This window comes from Phycodurus eques, chromosome 7 (assembly GCF_024500275.1).
Source record: "Phycodurus eques isolate BA_2022a chromosome 7, UOR_Pequ_1.1, whole genome shotgun sequence".
NCBI lineage: Eukaryota > Metazoa > Chordata > Actinopteri > Syngnathiformes > Syngnathidae > Phycodurus > Phycodurus eques.
The window spans coordinates 27,740,364-27,749,578 of NC_084531.1; positions in this window are offsets into that span (position 1 = coordinate 27,740,364).

Genomic DNA, 9,215 nt, shown 5'->3' on the forward strand with positions numbered 1-9,215 from the left:
GGGGAGGGGGGCTGCGAGGGTTATCGCCCTCCGAGGGAAGCGTCGTACCCCCCTGCTGGGCGTTCTCGCAAGGTGGAACGTCCGGAACGCCATATTCCCCACGTCAAGTTCTATTCTCGGTTTCACTCTGAACCATGTCTCATATGTTCAGGCTGCCGTTATATCGCTGATTTACAAAAGGGAGTCAGTCATATTGTTTTTCTTTGAAATAAATAAATAAATAAATAAATAAATACTTTGGGTTGTTCCAGAATTGTAGGACAATTTACAATATGGTATTTTTTCAAGAAAAACCCCCCAAAAACTATCATGTAGTTTGATTTGTCCAGCTCAGCCATTGATTTTACAGATATTTTATGCCGTAGCATGTTTTACTGTGCTTGGCACAACCCTGTTACAGATACTCAGGCACCTGAAAAACATACATTTCAAAAACATAGCTTCATAAATATTATACATTTAAATGAAGATACATTTTATTTGGCTACGACTGTAATTTAACTTCGGTATGACTCTAAGTACAGTAACAGGGTTGCAAATCAATGTTAACGTTTGTGCTTTTGCTCAAGAGTACATGCTAGCTGTGCTAGCTGCTATGCTAACTGGTCAAGAACAAATTGGAATGGTAATTTCCTTCCCGGATATTATTAGTGACGGGGTTGCCCTGGTTTGAGTGACATAGTCCATTACGACTTAAAACATTTTTAAAAATGTGAAAAATAGAAGAGAGGACTGACCTTAAGTCTACACATGGTCACAGCAATTAGCTTGACGATGTTCTTGTCGCTCACGTTTTTCTTCTTGTTTTCTAGGTGACAAATGAAGTTTTATTAACGTTAGCAACTTCAGAACATAATTACTACTATTTAAAATATGTCTATGATAAGATAAAATGTTTTAAGAGTTACAACAAAACCCTAGCAAAAATAGGTGATGTAGTACTTATTTTATCTGTCACTTTTTAACTTAATGGCATTTCCATTCACTTCAATGAGGAAGAATGATTTCAGTTATGAGTGTTTTAAGTGACTAATGTGGTCACGTGACATACTAAACGCAATTTTGCAGCATCTGATGGATGCGTTCAAGCGGCGCGTTTTTTCTTAAATTTAAACGGCTGAATTTTGCCTCTCTAAGTGATGTTGCTGTCATTAACTATGCGTGAATGTGATGTTGCAGCTTGTTAATTTATCACAAACACGCGTCTACGCTGCTATCCTAATCAATTTATTCCGTCTCATGGCCTCCCAATCATCAACAAAGTACCCAAACAACTGTGCTCTTTTATTTTGTATTTTTTATTTCGGGGCGCACAAAGTCACTCTGTACATCAAGTGATGATAGAGGAGCAGCCATTGAGACCGAAAAGGGCCCACTTTGGGCTGACCCGCTGCCATAATTGCACATTCAGTCGCCTCTCGTAGAGTACGTGGACATCTGCTGTGCTCCAGGTGACCTCAACCACCGTCGCTCCAACAAGCCCTGACGTAATGACCACTCCGAACCCCGGGGGCCGCCATCATCGTTCCATAAATACAGAGCACGATGGCGGGAAGTTGCCGGATTTTTACAAAGGGACACGTTGCACTTGTTGGAGGCTTTTGTGTCTGCAGCAGTGGTGGGAGGAGAAGAGAATAAAAATATAGATATAGTTTGTCAAAAAAGCTTCCTTGAAGGCTGACTTTTTGTGCAGGCTGCAGTTTACTCGCAGCAGTCAGGTGGCAAGATGTCTTCCAAGCAATTTCTCAAAGTCCTGACCTGGAGAAAGAGTCCACATGGACTGACCTCAGCTGAGGTTGATGGAAATAGTTGGGCTTGGCGTAATTGGAGATGCGAGTTGGGTCAAAGTGAGCGAGCTTGTGTAACCGATGATGATTAATGTCGATTTTCCAGTGCAGCTAGTTCAGAGTGCGTCTGATAGATTGATACAATTTCATGGTTGCTTCAAAAAAAACATTGGTATGTTTAGGCTACACTGAGAAAAAAAGAATGCACAATGAAGATTTCTTACGAGAAAATGGTTGTATATTTTCCACTACATGGATAGGATAGATTTTTTTAAAAAGTCATATTTTTGAGAAACAAAAAGGCAATATTTTCAATGTTAAAAAAGGATATTTTGGCATAAAAGTTGTATTTTTAAATAAAAAGGAATATATTTTAAGAAAAAACATGTATATTTTCAACAGAAATCTTTACATTATTGACTTTGTTGTATTTTCAAGAATTGTTTTAAATATATTTGATAAAAGGTGTTTATTTTCTAGACAAAAACCTGTACTCTATGTTTTCAAGATAAAATGTACATTTTCAAGAAAAGACGTCATCTATTTCAGAGAAAAAAAGTCTCAAGAAATTCACTTTTTCTTTTACATACAAAGTTGTATATTTTCAAGAAAACAAAGTCATTTTTCTGAGAAATAACATTTTGTCGCAGGTCTGGATCAAGTTGCGGCTAGAGGAATTTTTGATGAAAAGTACGCCTCGAAAGTCACGCAAGGATGTCGAACACGGTGTTGAGCGAAACCCCAGCAAATCTTGTGAGACTTCAGGAACTGAATCCTTTTAGTAGTCTTTCTGTGAAGGCACACACAGTAATACTCTCGCAAGCCTTATTTTCCACTTGAGGGCAGTTAAGAATGTTAAAATTTGAATAGAAATGATTTCCTATTTAGACTATATGTCCTACATAGCGCTGTGCTATTTACAGTTCATGTTTACCAATAACAGTGCAGGTGTAAATTGGGTTTATGTTATGCGTCAGACGCCACAAAGAGCTTATGTGATTAGACGTGTTGCTGATTTAGTCATCCGTATTTGTCAATCGTGTTCATTTCTTATTGCGTCGATGTTGCGCTCTAAATCTGGTCTCCTCCAACTTTTGGGGTCCAAGGATCCCTTCACAATCCAAACTACCATGTGTGCCACTCAAGACAAGTTCTTGATTAATTCTTTTTTTTTTTTTTACCTGTCAATACAAGTATTCATGACTTGTTTAATAGAACAGAAGTAACAAAATATATTAAGCCATCGTCGCTAGCTGACTCGCTTCCACTACCAACACGACTGTGAACAGAGAGGAGCTCATTTACGAAAGCAGTCAATGCTGACTATGCCGCTTCCACCCTATATTTAGTAACTTTTCCGACTCTCTCGCTACCAGTGAAAACCTGCAATAGAGAGAAAACGTAAAAAATATTTTGAAAAAAAGTTTACCCCCCACATGCTTTGAAAACATTTAAACTCATTAAAACACACTTTTAAAAGTATTTCTTAGTCCCTCTTGTCACTCGCTAGCTGTCAAGCAATGGGAGCATATCATATAACATCACTTTGAGGAAATGAATGAAGACCCACTCGAACATTTCTCCAAATAAGAGGCAAAGCGTTCTTGCATCAGACTGTTTATTTGTAACCCCCAGTTGAAGTTGATTGTAAAACTGACACATAAAAAAAAAAAAGAGATTTCATGATTTTATACAGTATTTAAACACCACAAGTCTGCTAGCCTACTGCTGCCATGAAATGGAAAACACCATTGACAGGCTAATGGAGAGGAAATGGAAAGGCTATAGGAGGGGGGCAGTCATTGGTTTAGTACAACCCCAATTCCAATGAAGTTGGGACGTGGTGTTAAACATAAATAAAAACAGAATACAATCAATTGCAAATCATGTTGAAACTATATTTAAATGAATACACTACAAAGACAAGATGTGTTATGTTCAAACTGATAAACCTGATTGTTTTTAGCAAATAATCATTAACTTAGAATTTTATGGCTGCAAAAAGCTGGGACTGGGTCATGTTTACCACTGTGTTACATCACCTTTTCTTTTAACAACATTCAATAAACGTTTGGGAACTGAGGACACGAATTGTTGAAGCTAGGTGGGATTCTTTCCCATTCTTACTTGATGTACAGCTTCAGCTGTTCAAAAGTCCGGGGTTTCCGTTGTCATATTTTACGCTTTAAAATGTGCCACACATTTTCAATGGGAGACAGGTCTGGACTGCAGGCAGGCCAGTCTAGTACCCCCACTCTTTTACTATGAAACCACGCTGTTGTAACACGTGCAGAATGTGGTTTGGCATTGTCTTGCTGAAATAAGCATGGGCGTCCATGAAAAAGACGTTGCTTGGATGGCAGCATACGTTTCTCCAAAACCTGGATGTACCTTTCAGCATTAATGGTGCCTTCACAGATGTGTAAGTTACCCATGCCATTGGCACTAACGCAGCCCCATACCATCACAGATGCTGGCTTTTTAACTTTGCGTCAATAAGAGTGCGGATGGTTCTTTTCCTATTTGGCCCGGAGGACACGACGTCCACAATTTCCAAAAACAATTTGAAATGTGGACTCGTCGGACCACAGAACACTTTTGCACTTTGCGTCGGTCCATCTTCGATGAGCTCGGGCCCAGAGAAGCCGGCGGCATTTCTGGGTGTTGTTGATAAATGGCTTTTGCTTTGCATAGTACAGTTACATTTACGGATGTTGCGCCGAACTGTATTTAGTGACATTGGTTTTCTGAAGGGTGTGAATGTGAGTGCGAAAGGTTGTTTGTTTTCTCCAGATTCTCTGAGCCTTTTGATGATATTATGGACCGTAGATGATGAAATCCCTAAATTCCTTGCAATTGTACGTTGAAGAACATTGTCCTTAAACTGTTGGACTATTTTCTCACGCGCTTGTTCACAAAGAGGTGAACCTCGTCCCCTCTTTGCTTGTGAATGACTGAGCAATTCAGGGAAGCTCCTTTTCTACCCAATCATGGCACCCACCTGTTCCCAAGTAGCCTGTTCACCTGTGGGATGTTCCAAACAGGTGTTTGATGCGCATTCCTCAACTTTCTCAGTCTTTTTTTGCCACGTGTCCCAGCTTTTTTGGAACGTGTTCCAGCCATAAAATACTAAGTTCATGATTATTTGCAAAAACAATCAAGTTTATCAGTTTAAACATGTCTTGTTTTTGCAGTGTATTCAATTAAATATAGTTTGAACATGATTTGCAAATCATTGTATTCTGTTTTTATTTACGTTTAACACAACGTCCTAACTTCATTGGAATTGCGGTTGTATGTTTGCAAATAATTTTTGGGACCCCCAAAGTTACAGCTTGCGGACCTCTGTAGTCCAGGAACCCTAGTTTCAAAATGTCATATTGCAACAGAGTGCAGAGTGTAAGAAGTCATACTCTGAATGGTGTCTGCCTCCAGTGCCACTTTGGGAAGTTTTAATGAGACTTTTTGTGTGTGTGTGTGTGTGTGTGTGTGTGTCGGTGTCGGTGTCAGTGGCTAGACAGAATAAGGCTTTAGTCTTAGCTCCTCAAAGTCTTTGTTATGCACGATCAACACACTCAGCGGGGGATTTTTGCAAATTCCTGTGTGCACACTTGTAGTGGACTGTAATCCACTGTTAGTGTCATTTGCTCACGAGACAATAATGAAAAGAGGAGAAAGTTCATGCTGGATGTCGACACACTCGACACGCAACCCTGCTGGATTACATCATGTCTACAGCGGAGAGTGCAACGTAGTTTCATTTTGGAGGACATTTGATTCCAAATCCATTGTTGTCGTTTTTTGCACTGCATAACATGACTTACCATTGCATACCTATCTTATCATAGCATAATGTATAGCAAAGCATAGCATGTCTAGCACACCACATGATACACTAAAAATAGCATTGCAACATAATATGATTATGGCATAGCATAGGATGACATAGCATAACATATAGCAAAGCATAGCATTATAACAATATAATACATGGCATAGCACAAAAACAACACGAGATCACATGTAACGTAACATAACATAGAGCATAAAATAATATAGGCAATAGCATAGCAACATAAAATCACCTGCAACAATGCAACATGTCGCATAACATATACCATAGCATAGCATAACAACATATAACATAGAAACATACCATAGAGCTTTGCAACACAACACATAGCATAACATAAAGTGTAGAAACATAAGCTACAGCATAGCAACATGACATGTAGCATTGCAGAACATACTATATAGCATAACATAACATAGAATAACAACACAACAGATCGCATCGTATAACATAAAATAACAATACATAGCACAGTAACATTATTTAGGATAACGGCATAACATAGCATAACATATAGCATAGAAACTTAACAACATAGCATCATAACAAAGCACAACTACTATTTAACTGTAACAGTATGCATGCTCACAGTTATTAAACTATTAGTTCTTAGTATCTTAACACTTTCCATATTAGCCTTAATGTGCTAATGTTACTTATTAGCACTGAGTGGTCCTGAACGCAGCACAGCGTGACTGTCCTACACTGGTCATTGCCCGCTGTGGCCGCTAATGATGTGACTTGTGTCATAATGGAAACTTTTTTCTTTCATGATACAACAGGGCGGAATAAGTGCGTTATCATTATTATTACTATGCTGAATTAATGGTAGCCATGGAGACGGCTGCCGGCGCTCGCTATCTCCGTGCCAAAAGGCGCCGCTCGTGCTCGTCCTATACTTTAACATTCCGGCACATTCCGATAGGAAGAAAAGAGAGGTAAAATATTATAGTTCAATTAAGTGAAGCCGGCTAGCATTTCTTATTGAAGTCTGAAGGCACCGAGTCAATCAGTGATGTCGTGAATAGACTACATGGGGTTTATATTGAGATTTACAGTGGAAAATGATACTTTTTAAAGTGCAAATTTCTATCTATCTATCTATCTATCTATCTATCTATCTATCTATCTATCTAGCTAAAATTTAAATATTAACTTATTTTGCTATTGGATTTGTTTAGAATCAATCTATCAAATCAATTAGACATTATTTATAAAGCACTTTCATACACAAAAATGCAACTCGAAGTGCTATGCACAGTTAAAACCAACCACCTCCTGCCACTGGGACACACACGCACACACACACACACACACACACACACACACACACACACACACACACACGCACGCACACTTAAGATTTAAACTGAAAGCCAATACCTATTCGCCGTCCACTATTCGTAATTTTACCCATTTGCAGCACTTTCTGTAATGCTCTAAGATGCCACAAGATGGTGCCAAAGCCATGGCTAAAATGAAAATAGTAATTGGTGTCAAGGAAGTCTGTGGAACTGACACATCCCGCCTGACAGACTTCGATGTTTGTATGTCGGGGAGGAGCTAATAATAGCCTGGGTTGTTATGGAGAGTCTTAGCTGCATGTACATGCGCACTTCTGGTGCATTTCATTCAAAATGAAATCATCTGTAAACCCTTTATATCGAAGGGAAATGTTGTGAAATGATATTAAACTGTTTTAGGATCTTAGTTTTATTTTCATTTTTCAAAGGTTTCGTGTCGTTTGGCCAATTTAGGTCAATTAAAAGACCAGACAAGACAATTCTAAATATTTGACAAAATGAATTCCACCTTCCAGGATATTCATTCACCATCGTCACAATGGCTTGAAAATATCAAAATTGCAGATGGATGCTACGCACTTCTGAATGAATTCATCCTAATGAAAACACCATGCTGAGCTGAGATTAGCAGCGGTGGGTCTGCTGACTCCATTCATGCAATTAGTGTCGTGCAGTCAAGCTTTTCCTCCCATGTAAATTCAGTATATTTGTGAAACCTCTGTAGGGCTTCAATACTTAAGATGAAGCGTTTTGCAGCCTTATTGACAAATTGCAGTACAATGGACCCTTGTCATTTGAACACAGTCCATTCCAGGAGTTGTATTTGTGCGTTGACTCCATTTGCACCCAAGGATTGTGGGTAGTGGAGTCAAATGTGCTTGAACTGAAACTGAGGTGAAGTGAGCCGAGGTTGCCGGAAGTTTTCAGTCACTTCAGAGGCAATTATTTCCCTGTACCATGACTGTGGACGCTGCGGGACTCCACACTCTCCACCTGGCTGCCACGCTCCTGCTGCCCTCGGTCACCTCCTTGCTGTGACGTAAATACCGCACAAGTCGCTTCATGTTCTGCTGTGTGTTAGCGTTCTGACAGTGAGGCTTGTTTTACGCAATTTTCCCCTGGCACTATTTTTTTGATATGTTGAATCTCCATAGTCTGAATTTGGCTGCGGTCGTCCTTCTGTTCTCCTCTCTTGGCATGATGTACATCCCTAAATAAAAAACAAAAAAAACCTTGTTTTCCTCCATTGTTGTTTTTTTGTTTTGTCTTGTTTTTCTTTCTCACCAATGTGTTCAATGGGGAGTGTTTTTTTTACAGTTTTGCCAATGACTACTACGGAAGTACAATCGATCAATTGAGTTGCATTATCGTGCTTTTTGCTGAATAAAGAGAGACTAAGGAGTCAATTTTAAGCATGTCTATTCACATATTTGTATTGTTACAGTTTTCCCGGTTTAGAAACCAAAGGCTGCGAATTATTAGCGAACCAGAAACGCATTTCCGCTGTAAGACGAACAAATCCCTTCATCACCTCCCGCTTCTTCACGTTGCATCCCGATCGCATCTAGCACGTACCTCCTTCTCCGCATCAAGATGGGATACTGGCAGCGAGGATTTGTTATCCTAATCTCTTGGCAGGTGATCACGTTCGCCTCACTTCCGTCCTCAATATCAGTGACTTCAAAAGATGATTTACTTGCAAGCGCCCTCATGTTGTTTTTTTTTTTTTTTTTTTTTTTTTTTTTTTTACACACTCATCTATAGTCTTGGGATTTTTGTCTCTGAAGGACTCATATGAAGTTATTCCCCAATTAGAGCGCAAACACTGACAGATGAACGCGAACGCTGGCTTCCGTTTAGTCGCAAATGTGCACTTTGACGCTGCAAAATTGTGACAAGGCTGAAAACTTTTGGCAAACTCTTCCGAAACTTCACGATCTGACACTGTGAGTGGGGAACTTGACGTCTTTTTACTGTTTGTTTGAGGAACCGCATCAGTGCAGATGTATATAACAATACCCCCTGAGGTTTTGCAATTTGGAATTTTACCAAGTTGATTGAAAAACAGCATCATGTGTGACAGCCTTCGAGACAAGTGCATGCAAATGCAAATTTTGGGAGGGTCTGAACCAGCATTCTGTGGCCAAAAGTGTGTTTTTCCATCACTTTCCCATTCATTTCCACAACCCGTAAAAAAAAGGTCATTGGCTCTGAGTGGAATTTACAGACAGAGAAGAGGAGTTTTGTGTTGATTTCAGTTGCAACTTTGAC